This window comes from Capra hircus, chromosome 10 (genome assembly GCF_001704415.2).
Source record: "Capra hircus breed San Clemente chromosome 10, ASM170441v1, whole genome shotgun sequence".
NCBI lineage: Eukaryota > Metazoa > Chordata > Mammalia > Artiodactyla > Bovidae > Capra > Capra hircus.
The window spans coordinates 98,176,986-98,195,912 of NC_030817.1; the positions used below are offsets into that span (position 1 = coordinate 98,176,986).

The window sequence follows — 18,927 nt, forward strand, 5'->3', positions numbered from 1 at the left end:
AACTGTCTCCCCCAAAATTATTCTTTGCCAAAAGTTCTTGAAAATGTAGACTTTGTAACATGTTTTAATTATAACTTCATTTTTATCACTGTCTTCTGAGAAAAATAAACCAAGGATATGAACCTCTCATCACTAATCTTACCATGGGCTGGAAAAGAGAATATATTATTCACTTAAGAAATATATTGATCACCTTTTACATAAGAGGCACTTATCTAAGCACTAGGTGAGCCTACCCAAGGCTTATAAAGACAAATACCACTTTCTGGTTTTCATTCTCTTATATTATTTAAATAGCAACCATTTTCCTTTTCTTAGTGTCATGGTAGTTGGCTAGCAGGAGAAACAGACACATAATGGTCAATAACGAGCAAGTCACTATACTGAAAATAGTTGAAACACAGGCAGAGAGGAGGGTATAACTGAAGTAAACTCAGCTAAGTTTAACATTTTTTTTCTCACTAAAATCACTGTGTTACAATAGAACTAAATGTACATGTTTTACTCACCCTTATTGTTTATATCCCACTCCATTCCTTAGATTCACTTATTCTTTTGCTGGAGTTCATCCTTTTGTAGTTCTCTCAGCAAGAATCTGTAAGAGATAAATTCTATTAGATGTTGTCCATAACTATGTATGGGCTTCCAATGGTGGCTTAAATGGTTAAGAGTCAGCCTTTATATGTAGGATATCTGGGTTCAATTGCTGGTTCAGGAAGATCCCCTGGAGAAGGAAATGGTAACCCACTCCAGTATTCTTGCCAGGGAAATCTTATGGGCAGAGAAGCCTGGCAGGCTAAAGGTCATGGGGTCACAAAGAGTCAGACACAACTGAGCAACTAACACTAAAACTATTTCATCCTTACTTCTGAATGACAATTTTAGTGCTATACCATGCCTCAGGATGTGAGTCATTTTTCCCTCAGCATTTAAAGTGTTTTATTCCACTGACTTCAAGCACACATTATCATACACATATGGAAAAAAAAAAAAAAAACTACTGCACAATTGCACTCATCTCACATGCTAGCAAAGTAATGCTCAAAATCCTCCAAGTCAAGCTTCAACAGTAAGTGAACTGTAAACTTCCAGATGTTCAAGCTGGGTTTAGAAAAGGCAGAGGAACCAGATGTCAAATTGGCAATATCTGTTGGATCATAGAAAAAGCAAGAGAGTTCCAGAAAAATATCTACTTCTGCTTTATTGACTATGCCAAAGCCTTTGACTGTGTGGATCACAACAAACTGTGGAAAACTCTTCAAGAGATGGGAATACCAGACCACCTGACCTGCTCCTGAGAAATCTGTATGCAGGTCAAGAAGCAACAGCTAGATCTGGACATGGAACAACAGGCTGGTTCCAAATCAGGAAAGGAGTAGGTCAAGACTGCATATTGTCACCCTGCTTATTTAACTTATATGCAGAATAAATCATGCAAAATGCTTGGCTGGATGAAGCACAAGCTGGAATCAAGATTGCTGGGCGAAATATCAGTAACCTCAGATATGCAGATGACACCACGCTTATGGTAGAAAGCGAAGAACTAAAAAGCCTCTTGATGAAAGTGAAAGAGGAGAGTGAAAAGTTGGCTTAAAGCTCAACATTCAGAAAACTAATATCATGGCATCTGGTCTCATCATTTCATGGCAAATAGATGGGGAAACAATGGAAACAGTGACAGAATTTATTTTGGGGGGCTCCAGAATCACTGCAGTTGGTAACTGTAGCCATGAAGTTAAAAGACGCTTATTCTTTGGAAGAAAAGCTATGACCAATCTAGACAGCATATTAAAAAGCAGAGACACTACTTTGCCAACAAAGGTCTGTCTGACAGTCTAGGCTATGGTTTTTCCAGTAGTCATGTATAGATGTGAGAGCTGAACTATAAAGAAAGCTGAGCACTGAAGAATTGATGCTTTTAAACCATGGTGTTGGAGAACAGGGTGTTTGGACAGGGGGTTCTTGCCCTGTTCAAAGGAATAAGGCTAGTGGGGCAACTAGAGGCAAAACCTAGGCCATGGTCTCCTCAACCAATCATGAAATTAATGGACAGTAAGGACAGAAGGACGTGTTTTCCATTTCACCCAGAGGTGTCATACAGGGTGGTGATGTTGCTACACTGTATTTAGGACTGACTGAATTTTTATATCTAATATTTACAACTTAGGTCACTATCTGAGGATCTAAGTATTTCTTTGACTGAGAAGACACTGTCTCATTTCTTAAAATCTAGCCTCTTTCCCATTGCCACATTTCTTATTTCTGGAACATATATTAGGTATATATTAGAATTTCTCTTTTTTTTTATTTTATTTTTTTTTTCTTGGAAATTTTATTTATTTATTTATTTTTTTAAATTTTTTAAATTTTAAAATCTTTAATTCTTACATGCGTTCCCAAACATGAACTTCCCTCCCACCTCCCTCCCCACAACATCTCTCTGGGTCATCCCCATGTACCAGCCCCAAGCATGCTGCACCCTACGTCAGACATGGACTGGCGATTCAATTCTTACATGACAGTATACATGTTAGAATTCCCATTCGCCCAAATCATCCCACCCTCTCCCTCTCCCTCTGAGTCCAAAAGTCCGTTATACACTTCTGTGTCTTTTTTTCCTGTCTTGCCTACAGGGTCGTCATTGCCATCTTCCTAAATTCCATATATATGTGTTAGTATACTGTATTGGTGTTTTTCTTTCTGGCTTACTTCACTCTGTATAATTGGCTCCAGTTTCATCCATCTCATCAGAACTGATTCAAATGAATTCTTTTTAACGGCTGAGTAATACTCCATTGTGTATATGTACCACAGCTTTCTTATCCATTCCTCTGCTGATGGACATCTAGGTTGTTTCCATGTCCTGGCTATTATAAACAGTGCTGCGATGAACATTGGGGTACATGTGTCTCTTTCAATTCTGGTTTCCTCAGTGTGTATGCCCAGCAATGGGATTGCTGGGTCAATCTATTTTATGATTTAGGTCTTTAATTTCATTTTCACTTCTTTTCTCAAACTTTCAGAGTTTTGCTCTGGTCTTCAACTGATTATCACTTTGATTATGTTCATCTATTAATTAAAACATGACAGTAATTTTCAATTCCAGAATCTCTAATTTGTTCTGTTTTGTTTTCCCTATCCTTGAGTCACATCTGTCTATAATTCATAATTACCTGTTCTTATTTTATAAATACTACTTATTCCTCTATCAGGCCTCCCAGGCGGCACAAGTGGTAAAGAACCTGTCTGCCAAGACATGAGATGTAAGAGATACAGGGTCAATCCCCGAGTCTGGAAGATCTCCTGGAGAAGGTCATGGCCACCCACTCCAGTATTCTTGCCTGGAGAATCCCATGGGCAGGGATTGCACAGAGTCAAACATTACTGAAGCGACTTAGCATGCAAGCACACACGAATTCCTGTATCCCTTTTAAGATTTCAAAGATACTTGTTCCCCACCCCAACAAGTGCATGCTGCTACTGCTGCTAAGTCACTTCAGTTGTGTCCGACTCTGTGCGACCCTATAGACGGCAGCCCACCAGGCTCCCCCGTCCCTGGGATTCTCCAGGCAAGAACACTGGAGCTGGTTGCCATGTCCTTCTCCAATGCATGAAAATGAAAAGTGAAAGTGAAGTCACTCAGTCGTGTCCGACCTGCAGGGACCCCATGGCCTGCAGCCTACCAGCCTCCTCTGTCCATGGGATTTTCCAGGCAAGAGTACTGGAGTGGGGTGCCATTGCCTTCTTCCAGCACATGCACGGTCTCCCTCAATATCAACATATTCACTGGAGTGGTGAGCAAGTGTATAGTGATATGCATTCATTGTCACAGGACTATACAGAGTAGTTTCACTGCCCTAAAAATCTTCTGTGCTCTACCTATTCATCCCTCTCTTTCCACTGGGAACCACTGATCTTTTTACTGTCTCCATAGTTTTGCCTTTTCCAGAATGTCATATAGCTAGAACCCTACATTATGCAGCCTTTTCAGACTTGTTTATTTCACTTAGTAATATACCTTTAGGGTTGCTCCCTTTCTTTGCATGGCTTGATAGTTCATTTATTTGTAGCACTGAATAATATTCTATTGCAAGAATCACAATTTATTTATCCATTCACTTTGGAAGGACCTCTAGGTTGCTTCAAAGTTTCAGCAATTGTAAAACTGCTCTGAACACCTGTGTGCAGGATTTTGTGTGGACATGTCTTCAGCTCCTTTGGGTAAATACCAAGGAGTGTAACTGCTGAATCACATGGTACAAGTATATTTAGCTTTCTGTAAGAAACCAACAAACTGTCTTCCAAAGTTGCTGCACTATTTTGCATTCCCACCAGCAGTGCACGAGAATTCTAGCTGCCCTATGTTCTCTTCAGATTCAGGTGTCCAGCTTTAGGTTCTGGATTTTGACCATTTAACAGATGTGAAATGGCATTTCATTGTTTTAATATGCATTTCCCTGATGATACATGATGTTGAATATTTTTTTCACATGCTTAGTTGATATCTGTTCCTTCTTTAGTAACGTATCTATTAAAGTCTTTGACCTTTTTAAAAATCAGATTGTTGGATCTTATTGTTTAATTTTAATATACTTTGTATGTTATGGGAGGCTTCCCAGGTGGAACAGTGGTAAAAAATCCACCTGCCAATGAAGGAAATCCAAGAGATTTGGGTTTGAAACCTGGGTTGGGAAGACCCCTTGAAGTAGGAAATGGCAGCCAACTCCAGTATTCTTGCCTGGAAAATTCCACGGACAGAGGAGCCTGGCAGCTACAGTCGAGAGGGTCACAGAGCATCAGATGTGACTCACTGACTGAGCAGAGATATTTTGGATAATATTTGTTTATCAGACATGTCTTTTGCAGATATTTTCTCCTGGTTTTTGGTTTATCTTTTCATTCTCTTCATAATGTCTTTCACAGAGCAGGAAAAAAAATTAATTTCAATGACATCCAATTTATCAATTCTTTATGAATTGTCCTTTGATATTATATCTAAAACTTAAGGTCATCTAGATTTTCATATGTTATCTCTAGGATATTTATAGTTTTGCATTTACATTTAGGTCTATGACCCATTTTGAATTAATTTTGTGAGGGATGTAAGGATTTGTCTAGATTTATTTTTTGCCTGTGGATGTCCAATTGTTCTAGTACCTTTTGTTAAAAGACTGCCTTTTCTCCATTATATTACCTTTGCTCTTTTGTAAAAGATCAATTGACTGAACTTACAGTGGGGGCTATTTCTGGGCTCTCTATTATATTCAACTGATCTATTTGTCAATTCTTTCACCAATATCACACTTTCTCAATCACTGTAGCTTACAGGAAATTTTTGAAGCCAGGTAATGTCAGTTCTCCAACTTTGATCTTTTCCTTCAATATTGTGTTGACTATTCTGGGTCTTTTACCTTTCTGTATAAGCTTTAGAGTCAGTTTGTCAATATCCATGTAATAACTTGTTGGCATTTTATTAGAATTGCATTGAACCCAAAAATCAAGTTAGGAAGAACTGACATCTTCACAATACTGACTTTTCCCACCAATAAGCATTGATTCTTTCTTAATTTATTGTTTGATTTCTTTCATCAGAGTTTTTTAGTTTTCCTCATACAGATATTGCACATATTTATTGTATTATTTCTAATTATATACATATAATATAATGTATTATATAATAATATAATAAAATGCAAAATATAATGATTTCTAAATACTTATTTCTAAGTATTTAATATTTGGGGAGCTATATGGTATTTAGTTTTTAATTTCAAATTCTACTTGTTCACTGCAGGTATACAGAAAAGCAATTTACTTTTGTATATCAACCTTGTATTCTACAAACTTGCTCATTAATTTAGGTGTTGTAAGTGGTTCTGGATAGTCTTTATTAAATTGAGGAAGTTTTCCTCTTTTCCGAGTTTAATCAGAAATTTATTATGAGTTGATGTTGGATATTGTCTAAGTTTGCTCTGCATCTATTGATACCATCTTAATGATTTTATTTAAAAAATCTGGAGTGATGCTCATGAATTTATCTTTTTCATTAGAACCTCAAATCATTCTGATTCCTTTGAGATACCCTGTCCTAAGGAGTTAATACATCATACTGGCTTTAGCGCAGGTGGCTGCGACTGGCGCACTAAGCGCAGGGGGCTGTGACTGGCTCACTAATCACAGCCAAGAGGAGCTACCCCATGTCCAATGTCAGAGGCCGAAGCTGGGAGGACCCCATGCCCAAAGGGCAGTGGCCAAAAGGAGTTACCCCACGTCCGAGGTCAGGGGTAGCGGCCGAGAGTGCCAGGCTGCAACGGCGCAGAAACGGCAGGGAGAAGCTACCCCGCGCTGGAGGCCAGGGGCAGCGGCCAGGAGGAAAAACCCTACATCCAAAGAACGGTGGAGCAGTGGCTACACGGGTGCAGGAGGGTCTAGAGGAGCTATGCCACATGGAAGGTCAGGAAGGGTGGCGGTGAGGAGATACCCTTCCTCCAAGGTAAGGAGCAGCGGCTGTGCTTAGCTGGAGCAGCCGTGAAGTGATACCCCATGCCCAAGGTAAGAGAAACCCAAGTAAGATGGTAGGTGTTGTAAGAGGGCATCAGAGTACAGACACACTGAAACCATACTCACAGAAAACTAGTCAATCCAATCACACTAGGACCACAGCCTTGTCTAAATGAAACTAAGCCATGCCCGCGGGGCAACCCAAAATGGGCAGGTCATAGTGGAGAGGTCTGACAGAATGTGGTCAACTGGAGAAGGGAATGGAAAACCACTTCAGTATTCTTGCCTTGAGAGCCCCATGAACAGTATGAAAACACAAAATGATAGCATACTGAAAGAGGAACTCCCCAGGTCAGTAGGTGCCCAACATGCTACTGAAGATCAGTGGAGAAATAACTCCAGAAAGAATGAAGGGATGGAGCCAAAGCAAAAACAATACCCAGCTGTGGATGTGACTGGTGATAGAAGCAAGTTCTGATGCTGTAAAGAGCAATATTGCATAGGAACCTGGAATGTCAGGTCCATGAATCAAGGCATATTGGAAGTGGTCAAACAAGAGATGGCAAGAGTGAACATCGACATTCTAGGAATCAGCGAACTAAAATGGACTGGAATGGGTGAATTTAACTCAGATGATCATTATATCTACTACTGCAGACAGGAATCCCTCAGAAGAAATGGAGTAGCCATCATGGTCACAAAGAGTCTGAAATGCACTACTTGGATGCAGTCTCAAAATTGACAGAATGATCTGTTCATTTCCAAGGCAAACCATTCAATATCACAGTTATCCAAGTCTATGCCCCAACCAGTAATGCTGAAGAAGCTGAAGTTGAATGGTTCTATGAAGACCCACAAAGCCTTTTAGAACTAACACCCAAAAAAAGATGTCCTTTTCATTATAGGGGACTGGAATGCAAAAGTAGGAAGTCAAGAAACACCTGGAGTAACAGGCAAATTTGGCCTTGGAATGCGGAATGAAGCAGGGCAAAGACTCATAGAGTTTTGCCAAGAAAATGCACTGGTCGTAGAAAACACCCTCTTCCAAAAACACAAGAGAAGACTCTACACATGGACATCACCAGATGGTCAACACCAACATCAGATTGATTATATTCTTTGCAGCCAAAGATGGAGAAGCTCTATACAGTCAACAAAAACAAGACCAGGAGCTGACTGTGGCTCACATCATGAACTCCTTATTACCAAATTCAGACTCAAATTGAAGAAAGTAGGGAAAACTGCTAGACCATTCAGGTATGACCTAAATCAAATCCCTTATGATTATACAGTGGAAGTGAGAAATAGATTTAAGGGCCTAGATCTGATAGATAGAGTGCCTGATGAACTATGGAATGAGGTTCATGACATTGTACAGGAGACAGGGATCAAGACCATCCCCATGGAAAAGAAATGCAAAAAAGCAAAATGGCTGTCTGGGGAGGCCTTACAAATAGCTGTGAAAAGAAGAGAAGTGAAAAGAAAAGGAGAAAAGGAAAGATATAAGCATCTGAATGCAGAGTTCCAAAGAATAGCAAGAAGAGATAAGAAAGCCTTCTTCAGTGATCAATGCAAAGAAATCAATGAAAAGAACAGAATGGGAAAGACTAGAGATTTCTTCAAGAAAATTAGAGATACCAAGGGCACATTTCATGCAAAGATGGGCTCGATAAAGGACAGAAATGGTATGGACCTAACAGAAGCAGAAGATATTAAGAAGAGGTGGCAAGAATACACGGAAGAACTGTACAAAAAAGATCTTCACAACCCGGATAATCACGATGGTGTGATCATTCATCGGGAGCCAGGCATCCTGGAATGTGAAGTCAAGTGGGCCTTAGAAAGCATCACTATGAACAAAGCTAGTGGAAGTGATGGAATACCTACTAAGCTATTTCAAATCCTGAAAGATGATGCTGTGAAAGTGCTGCTCTCAATATGCCAGCAAATTTGGAAAACTCAGCAGTGGCCACAGGACTGGAAAAGGTCAGTTTTCATTCCAATCCCAAAGAAAGGCAATGCCAAAGAATGCTCAAACTACTGCACAATTGCACTCATCTCACACGCTAGTAAAGCAATGCTCAAAGTTCTCCAAGTCAGGCTTCAGCAATACATGAAATGTGAACTTCCAGATGTTCAAGCTGGTTTTAGAAAAGGCAGAGGAAACAGAGATCAAAATGCCAACATCTGCTGGATCATGGAGAAAGCAAGAGAGTTCCAGAAAAACATCTATTTCTGCTTGATTGACTATGCCAAAGCCTTTGACTGTGTGGATCACAATAAACTGTGGAAAATTCTGAAAGAGATGGGAATACCAGACCACCTGACCTGCCTCTTGAGAAATCTGTAGGTAGGTCAGGATGCAACAGTTAGAACTGTACATGGCACAACAGACTAGTTCCAAATAGGAAAAGGAGTACATCAAGGCTGTATATTGTCACCCTGCTTATTTAACTTCTATGCAAATTATATCATGAGAAACACTGGACTGGAAGAAACACAAGCTGAAATCAAGATTGCCGGGAGAAATATCCATAACCTCAGATATGCAGATGACACCACCCTTATGGCAGAAAGTGAAGAGGAACTAAAAAGCCTCTTGATGAAAGTGAAAGTGGAGAGCGAAAAAGTTGGCTTAAAGCTCAACATTCAGAAAACAAAGATCATGGCATCCGGTCCCATCACTTCATGGGAAATAGATGGAGAAACGGTGGAAACAGTGTCAGACTTTATTTTTTGGGCTCCAAAATCACTGCAGATGGTGACTGCAGCCATGAAATTAAAAGACGCTTACTCCTTGGAAGAAAGTTATGACCAACCTAAACAGCATATTCAAAAGCAGAGATATTACTTTGCCGACTAAGGTCCATCTAGTCAAGGCTATGGTTTTTCCTGTGGTCATGTATGGATGTGAGAGTTGGACTGTGAAGAAGGCTGAGCGCTGAAGAATTGATGCTTTTGAACTGTGGCGTTGGAGAAGACTCTTGAGAGTCCCTTGGACTGCAAGGAGATCCAACCAGTCCATTCTGAAGGAGATCAGCCCTGGGATTTCTTTGGAAGGAATGATGCTGAAGCTGAAACTCCAGTACTTTGGCCACCTCATGCGAAGAGTTGACTCATTGGAAAAGACTGTGATGCTGGGAGGGATTGGGGACAGGAGAAGGGGACGACAGAGGATGAGACGGTTGAATGGCATCACAGACTCAATGGATGTGAGTCTGAGTGAACTCCGGGAGATGTTTATGGATGGGAGGCCTGGTGTGCTGCAATTCATGTGTTCGCAAAGAATCGGACATGAATGAGTGACTGAACTGGCTTTAGGGACACTCTGAGATCTGCCAAATTAAATCTTCCCAAAATGATTACAACTGAGTCTAATCAGTTGAGCACTGTCATGGATTACAGAGTCATGTGCTAATAGTCAAGAATTCCCTATATATAGGTGCAGTCTCTTTTCTTTGACCAAAACTAAGGAACTAAGTTACTGTTTTTCATTTTTCTCACACTTTTGAAATTTTAAACTATATTCTTTTCTTGGTGTAGCAATAGTGGACTGAAAAGAGAAAGGGGAAGTTACTAGCTGAAACAAACGAGTCACCAAATGAAGAATGTTTGAAAACCACAGACAGGTGAATCCCAGTTGAAGTGAATCCATTAGACCTAACTTAACATTCCTTTCAATTCAATAACTTAGTTCTATATTAAAATTAAAAAGAACCAAAAGCTACATTTGCCCAATTATAGTTTGGATAGCAGCCTAGTTAGTAAACATGCTTCCAATTCTAGATGATGGAGCCCTGAAGCTTGCTTATTTCTTAGTCTAATTCTAGGCATTAAAAACTCCTGAAAAATTTCAGCCCAAACAGAAGTATTTCAAGGCAAATTTACATCCCTTTTCTAACATAAAGGGGCAAGAAAGCTTTAAACATTGCTTGCAGAGCTAGTTTTCAAATATGTGAAGGCCATGGGTGACTTCTAGTTGGTGATGAGAAAATATCCTTAATGCCTTTCTCTCCTTGGAGGCAGAGTGGGGCATGAGGGTGGGTGGACAGGGTGTGTGTGTATCCACCGGCTCCCAGGAACTAACTGTGCACAAACACAGGTGGAAGTTTTCATACGCAGAGAGTAGCTCAAGGAAGGAATGTAAAAGGAGGTCTCATAACAGTTTCCTGTCTGGGGTTCTAATCTGATTTGTTGATACAGATGTAGTGACAGCACCTGACTATTTTTCAAAGCCTGGAGACAGCATGATCCCTTCCTGTGTTAGTCTCAGTCTGCAATCATGCTGAAAGTGTTTCGTGTTACAGAACGTAAGGAATATGTTTCACAGTGAAGAAAGAAAAGTAACTCTCCTTTGCTATTCTTTATCTAGCTACCAATTTCTCTCTCACAGCTAAAAATAAAGTATATTTTCCACTTTAAAAAAATCACCCATTAGAAGTTTTATTTTTATTCATTGTGGCAGAGAAGATAAAAAGTACAAGTCTGTACTCCAGTAGAAATAAACTCTTATTTGATAGTTGCCTTGCTGGTTTCCTATACAACACAAACCATGAACCTAGTTATTTAGAAAAACTGAAATATGTCATTAACTCTATCCAAGTTACACTCTTGGCAAAGCAAAACTGTCCTGTCACCAAACAAGGACATTTCTCCTCCTTCTCAGGCTCTGGGTTATATGGAGGCAATAAGTAAGACTTCCCTCTGATCTTGGTTTCAAATGAAAAACAGGAGCCATGATGTCTGGTATTAGTCATTCGGAAATGATGATGCCACCTGTTTCTTGTTACCAAAATCACAAGGCTATAATTTTTCCAGATAAACTCTGTGTGTGTTTCTGTTTGTTTTTGAGGTGCTAGAGGACTGCAAAGCTTTCAGGTGGAGCTCCACCTCATGCAAATGACAACTGGTGATTTTGGTGCCATTAGTCCATTTTTATGATTCATCCTTGAAAGTAAGCAGCTGAGGCGACAGAGCACCGAAAGAGCCTGCCCAGGTTGTGGTTGGTGTTGTCGCTTAGTCACTCAATCGTGTCCGACTCTTTGAGACACCAAAGACTGTAGCCCACTAGGCTCCTCTGTCCATGGAATTCTCCAGGCAAGAATACTGGAGTGGGTTGCCATTTCCTTCTCCAGGGCATCTTCCCAACTCAGGGATTGAACTCGTGTCTCCACGGTTACTGCACTGCCGGTGGATTCTTTACCACTGCACCACCTGTGGGGAATCCCTCATCTCTTCTTCAAGCACCATTGCTACTAGCATTGGCCTTTACTTCTGTCACTCTCTATTTCCTTTTAACCAAGTTCTAGTATCTGACCAACTCATTTGAGGCTTTGAAATGACCATGCATTGCCCCAGGCTTCCCTGGTGGCTCAGACGGTAAAGTGTCTGCCTGCAGACAGGGAGACCCGGGTTCGATCCCTCGGTTGGGAAGATCCCCTGGAGAAGGAAATGGCAACCCACTCCAGTACTCTTGCCTGGAAAATTCCGTGGACTGAGGAGCCTGATAGACTACAGTCCATGGGGTCGCAAAGAGTCGGACACGACTGAGCGACTTCACTTCTAATAGCAAGAGTGTAATAATCTCTCTGGCTGCAGCAGAACTTAGTTTCATTACAATGTGTTCATTATTTCTACTTTTTAAAAATTATCTAAGGCAGGGATCCCCAACCTCCAGGATCTAATGCCTGGTGATCTGAAGTGGAGTTGATGTAATAGTAATAGAAATAAAGTGCGCAATAAATGTAATGTGTTTGAATCATCCCAAAACCATCCCCCACCACCAGATCCATGGAAAAATTGTCTTCCATGAAACTGGTCCCTGCTGCCAAAAAGGATGGGGACCACTGATATAAGGCAAGGATGAACAAACTACTGCCCACAGGCCAAATTCAGGCCACCACCTATTTCTGTAAACAGCTTTACTGGAACACAACTACGGTCATTCTTTACTCATTTTCCTAGAGCTGTTTTCTTGTGACAACAGCAGAGTTAAGTAATTGCAATAGAGACCATACGGTAAACAAAACTTAAAATATTTACTATGCCTTTATAAAAAATGTTTGCAGACTCCTGATCGAGGGTACTGACACTATTTAGGGTTTTCTCTTACTTTCTGGGTGACCTTTTGACAACTTAGTTTTCTCATCTGTATATTGGGGATAGAAATAGACCACACTCACAGGAGTGTGAGGAAACTAGGTGCTGCATGGAAATATTCAGTAACTGTTAGTATTGTTGGAATTTGCTGTTGTACTTAAAGTTACCAATTTGAACTAGTTTTTGTGAATCAGTTCATGCAGAGAATAAAAGCTTTCAAATCTAAGTTCAATCCATAGAGCACAGGTTATTATTTATACTATATTAAGCAGTTACTATATCTTTTTTAATCTATGTATATCATAGAAATAATAAAAACTATCACAGAGTGTTGTTGTACACATGGCAAATATCCCCTTCCAATGTCTCCCAATGTCCAACTAAAAAGACAGCAAAGTAAAAAGCCCAAATTCTACAAAGTCAGAGTGTCAGTGAAAACACAAAGCAAGTGAGAAATGCCAAGAACTATTAGCAAACCAGAAAGCAGAACCTTAAGAGTGAACTGGTTAGAAAAAGCTTCAAGCTGAATGTGGACAGTGTGAAGAAGTGAAAGTCGCTCAGTCCTGTCTCACTTTTTTACGACCCCATGGACTGTAGTCCCCAGGCTCCTCTGTCCATGGGATTCTCCAGGCAAGGATACTGGAGTGGGTTGCCATGCCCTTATCCAGGGGGTCTTCCTGACCCAGGAATCGAACAGGGGTCTACTGCATTGCAGGAGGATTCTTTACCAACTGGGCTACCGGGGAAGCCCCAAAAGTGTGCACAGTGGCGGAAGATAAAAAGAAGCCAAGCCACATAGTGCAAGAACATTAAAGGACTGAGGAAAGGGAGGAACAAAGGATCTCAAAGATAGACGGTGTTTGTTCAAGAAGCAGTTAGGACACTATTTCACCTCTCCTGTTCTGTCCTAAGACTGAAGTCTGGAACGACTGACCCAGAGGGACTCTGACCGCAGTATACAGCAGTGATGTTCACAAGGAGAGGCTGTCGTGCTGAAAACAGGGGGATTTAAGTAAAAGTGTCCATGTACATGGGAAGAGTCTCACTCTCCTTTCCTCCTTGGCTCTGAGAAACGTCGACAGCAGTCTTAGTTCCCTAGAAGGTTAGCAAAGAACTCTGTAGAGATACGCCCTGACTCATGAAACATAGGGGGTATAATTGCACATCTTTACGCTGCTGCGTGGCTCAGCAACCAACCAGACCTCCGGTGGGATTCCTAGTACCTTGTGCTCAAATAAGAACAAACAGCAAATGACCAAAGATGTTGAAATAAAATGTCTCACACCAACAACACCAAGACAGACAAAAGTTAAAGAGCATGGTAGAAACAACATTTCAAAGAAACAAAAAACCCAAAGCTACCAGAGAAGACTCAAAAATTACTCTTAATTAGTATCCTTGGCAAGAAAAGAAATACAATTATACCTATTGAAGACCCAGAATTAGCAAAATCCAAGCCTCCAAATCAATGAATAGCATACAAAGTGTTCATTGTGCATGTAAGAACAGCTCATGAGCTCAGAACTTTCAAAGTAAAAACTGATATAAAGCTCAGGGGGATGATGCCACAGAATTACTTATAATGTGAAAATGAGGAAGTTGGGTATTACAATGGGTATCTCCAGGCAGCAGGGAATTTGGTGAAAAGTCATTATCCTATGTCAACTTTAGGAAGGCGACTTAAGTTTCTTTTATGACTATCAGAGGCATTTACAAGAAATAGCCTAAGTTTCACATATGTTCGTGAAACAAGCTAGATTTAGTTTTGCTTACATGACTTAAATAGTATCATCTGGTCAGGGAATACTCAAGTCCCATCTCTGTTTTGTATTGATATTTAATTTTAGCATAACCATTAAGATAAAACAGTATGCTATTAAGAAAAAAAGACATAGGTATGAAAATAATAGTACCTAGAAACTAAATATATGATGGAAAAACATTTAAAAATTAAAAGAATACCAGCTATACTTTAATAAAAATTTAAAAATCAAAAGAAATATTGGAAAATAAGATAACTTTTATAGGACAGAAAAAAATTTATGAAAAATTAAAGGGAAGAATCAGAATTAGAAGATGAATTTAGAAAGATTCATTATCTGACTAGGTATCTGAGGAAAAAATAACAGATAATTGAAAGGAGGAAAATTCAAAGGAAATAATACTTGGAAATTTCCCAGAATGAAATGGAAGATCTATTAAATCCCTAGCAAGATGATTGAAGAAAGTCTTATGCTGAGACACAACAAGATGAAATTTCAGAACACCAAAGACAAGGGAAATCCTTGACACCCCTGGTGAACATCAAGACCATCAGTGATAAGGAGACAGATGACCAAGGTTGATGTAAGATCATAACAACAGACTTCTCAACAACAGTTTATTGTTGCTGTTTAGTCACTAAATCCTGTCCAAGTCTTTTGCAACCCCATGGACTACAGTCCACCAGGCTTCTGTTTCCACGGGATTTCCTAGGCAAGAATACTTGAGTGGGTTGCAGTTTTCTCCTCCAGGGGAGCTTCCCAACAGAGGAATGGAGCTTGCATCTCCTGCTTGGCAGGGGGAGCCTTTACCACTGAGCAACTAACAATGCTGGGAGCTAAAAGGAAATGAAGACATGCTTCCATCATCTTGGAGGAAATGGATTTTTCACCAGAATTCTCTCCTTAGACAAACTGTCATCTAAATGCAAGGATAAAGACATTTCAGGAATTCAAATTTAAAAACGCAAAACCAAAACAAACTTCCCCTAAGTTCTTTCTTGGCAATTTATTGGAGGACATGACACATAGAAAAAAATAAAATAAAAAGAAGAAACAATAAAAGAGGGCGATGTACTTTCAGGAACACTCTGGGAAGAAGATAGGGGTTGCATAACAGATTTTAAATTTTCCTGAATTACCCCTAAAGAAAAATCCAATAGAATAAATGAAACAAAAGCTAACAGAATGGACAAAACCTACAACCAACCCCACAATGCATCTTCCACCATCAAGAAATATGAATGGGTGGGGAAGGATCACTGAAGTAGTAAAACCTGAGTTTTATCAACAGCGATGTGGGATGAAACATACTGGAAAGTGAGGTGAGGTGGGAGAGACACGGAAATTTCTAATTGCCTTGAGAACCAGAAGAACGAAACATTCAAAATTTCTGTTTCCTAGTCTAAAATTTGTTAATAACTTCCTCTCCCTCTTCCTCTTCCTTAGCATCTAATTCAAAGGAATATCTCTTTACTCTCAGGAATGCTTCAAAGGCAATTATTAGGCTTGTGCTACTTTTTCATACTTACCCACTTCTCTCCCATCATTAGTAAATCAGATTATCTACATTGTTGGAGCACCAGACTTTAAAAAAGCTACTATAATCCCATAACTTGAGAGCATTCATGTAATTTACAAAGTCAAAAAGTTTTGAGGGACTTCTCTGGTAGTCCAGTGGCTAAGACTCTGAGCTCCCAATGCAGAGGACCTGGGTTCAATCCCTGGTCAGGCAACTAGATCTTACATGCCTCAATTAGGAGTTCACAGGATGCAACTAAAAGATCCTACATGCCACAACGAAGACTTAGCATGGCCAAATAAATATGTAATAAAATAAGTAAGTAATAAGACAAACATTTTTTCAAAGTTATAAAAAAAAGTTTTAAGAGTGAAGGGGATCAAGTTAATTGGGCCAAAACAGACGTATAAACTGGTCTATACTGGCAAACTGGACATGTGATCATTCTATTTGTAACAAAACCATTTAGTCTTACTACTACAGGTGAATACATACTTAATACTTATAACCTGTCCTTACACTGATATTTTTCTACTTTGGCCTCGTGAAGGTCATTGTCTAGTACATTCTGCACAAAGAGTTCATGAGGGCAATATGCCTTGATTCTGAATGTTCATAGGAGTCTATTTAGCCTTGACAGTTAAAATTCACATAGTCTGAAGGTAAAAAGTGATTCATATTTCCTGTTGGAAATTTTTATAACAGCTTTATTGAGATATCATTCACATTTAATGCAATTTACCTGCTTAAAGTCACAATTCAATGGTTGTTAGTATACTCCCAAGGTTGTTCACAATAAACTGTGGAAAATTCTTAAAGAGATGGAAATACCAGACCACCTGACATGCCTCCTGAGAAATCTGTATGCAGGTCAGGAAGCAACAGTTAGATCTGGACATGGAACAACAGACTGGTTCCAAATCAGGAAAGGAGCACAGCAAGGCTGTATATTATCACCCTGCTTACTTAACTTATATGCAGAGTACATCACGCTGGGCTGGAAGAAGCACAAGCTGGGAATCAAGATTGCCGGGAGAAATATCAATAACCTCAGATATGCAGATTACACCACCCTTATGGCAGAAAGCAGAAAGTGCAAGAGGAGAGTGAAAGTTGGCTTAAAACACAACATTCAGAAAACTAAGATCACAGCATCTGGTCCCACCACTTCAAGGCAAATAGATGGGGAAGCAATGGAAACAGTGACAGACTTTAATTTTGGGGGCTCCAAAATCACTGCAAATGGTGACTGCAGCCATGAAATTAAAAGACGCTTACTCCTTGGAAGTAAAGTTATGACCAGCCTAGACAGCATGTTAAAAAGCAGAGACATTACCTTGCCAAAAAAGGTCTGTTTAGTCAAAGGTTTGATTTTTCCAGTAGTCATGTATGGATGTGCAAGCTGAACTATAAAGAAAGCTGAGTGGTGAAGAATTGGTGCTTTTGAACTGTGGTGTTGGAGAAGACTCTTGAGAGTCCCTTGGACTCCAAGGAGATCCAACATGTCCATCCTAAAGGAAATCAGCCATGAATATTCTTTGGAAGGACTGATGCTGAAGCTGAAACTCCAATACTTTGACCACTTGATGCAAAAAACTGACTCCTTGGAAAAGACCCTGATGCTCTAAAAGATTGAAGGTGGGAGGATAAAGGTACGACAGAGGATGAGATGGCTGGATGGCATCACCAACTCAATGGACATGAGTTTGAGTAAACTCCGGGAGTGGGTGATGGACAGGGAGGCCTGGCATGCTGCAGTCCATGGGGTCAAAAAGAATTAGACATGACTGAGTGACTGAACTGAACTGAATGCATTATACAGTCTTTTGTAGCTGGTTTCATGTATTTAATACAATGTTACCAAGATTTAGCAATTTTATAGCAGGTATCAGTACTTCATTTCCTTTCATGGCTGAATAATATTCTACTGTATATGCAGACTCATGGAGAAGGAAATGGCAGCCTACTCCAGTATTCTTGCCTGGAAAATCCCATGGACAGCGGAGCCTGGTAGGCTACCGTCCATGGGGTCGCAAAGAGTCGGACACGACTGAGCGACCTCACTTCACTTATGCAGACTCAAGCAAAGTCAACATTTCAATGGAAAAAGAGTTGACAAAGTTTTAAAGAAATGGTTTGACTGAATTTTTTTCTCTATCAGCATTATAGTTGATATAGTTATATTAAGTATGATATGTGTTTATTATATACTTAACAAGTAGAGAATATATTTAATAGGAAAATAAATTTAATACAAGTAGAAAGTATTTTATAATTTAATAATTTTAATAAAAATTCAATACTTACTTAAATTAAAATCCTGAGTAATTCATGAAACTAAGTACAAACATGATTATCAATATAGAAGAGAAATCAACCCTGTTCAATATCCAGACTTACATACAAGTGGGAAGGAAAAAAGTAAATTTCATGGATTTTTTTCCTATCTATATGGGAAATAGCATTCTCAATAAAGTCATCCTTTAGTGGGCCAATCACTATAACACCTTAAAGTAACAGTTTTTTCAAAGCAAAGGGCCCTATCATTCAGTGAACAAAGCACTGAGTGGTTAGTTTTCTTAGTGAGAAATGGTTAAAATTCCTGAGGTCAAGTATGTGCTGGAGAAATAGTGCACATATCAATTCTAGTCATCAAGGTATAAACTATCTACTCCCTGTGGTTCTCACTACCACTAATAACTACATTTTTGTTTGATGGGTATTTAGAACCTTGTAAATCCACATACCTATGGACACCTTATCTTTGACAAAGGAGGCAAGAATATACAAAGGAGTAAAGACAATCTCTTTAACAAGCGGTGCTGGAAAAACTGGTCAACCCCTTGTAAAAGAATGAAACTAGATCACTTTCTAAAACCACACACAAAAATAAACTCAAAATGGATTAAAGATCTAAACATAAGACCAGAAACTATAAAACTCCTAGAGGAGAACATAGGCAAAACACTCTCAGACATAAATCACAGCAGGATCCCCTATGATCCACCTCCTGGAATTCTGGAAATAAAAGCAAAAATAAACAAA

At 39.6% G+C, this 18,927-nt stretch overlaps 1 protein-coding gene across 1 annotated transcript in view; it reads right to left on the reverse strand.

The window, feature by feature from the left end:
* KCNN2 (potassium calcium-activated channel subfamily N member 2) overlaps nucleotides 1–18,927 on the reverse strand; it is a 529,203-nt gene that overhangs the window by 361,877 nt on the left and 148,399 nt on the right. Inside the window, exon 2 of the mRNA XM_018053733.1 lies at nucleotides 510–595. The gene's annotated coding sequence lies outside the window, so the exon portion shown is untranslated. The remainder of the gene's footprint in view (nucleotides 1–509; nucleotides 596–18,927) is intronic.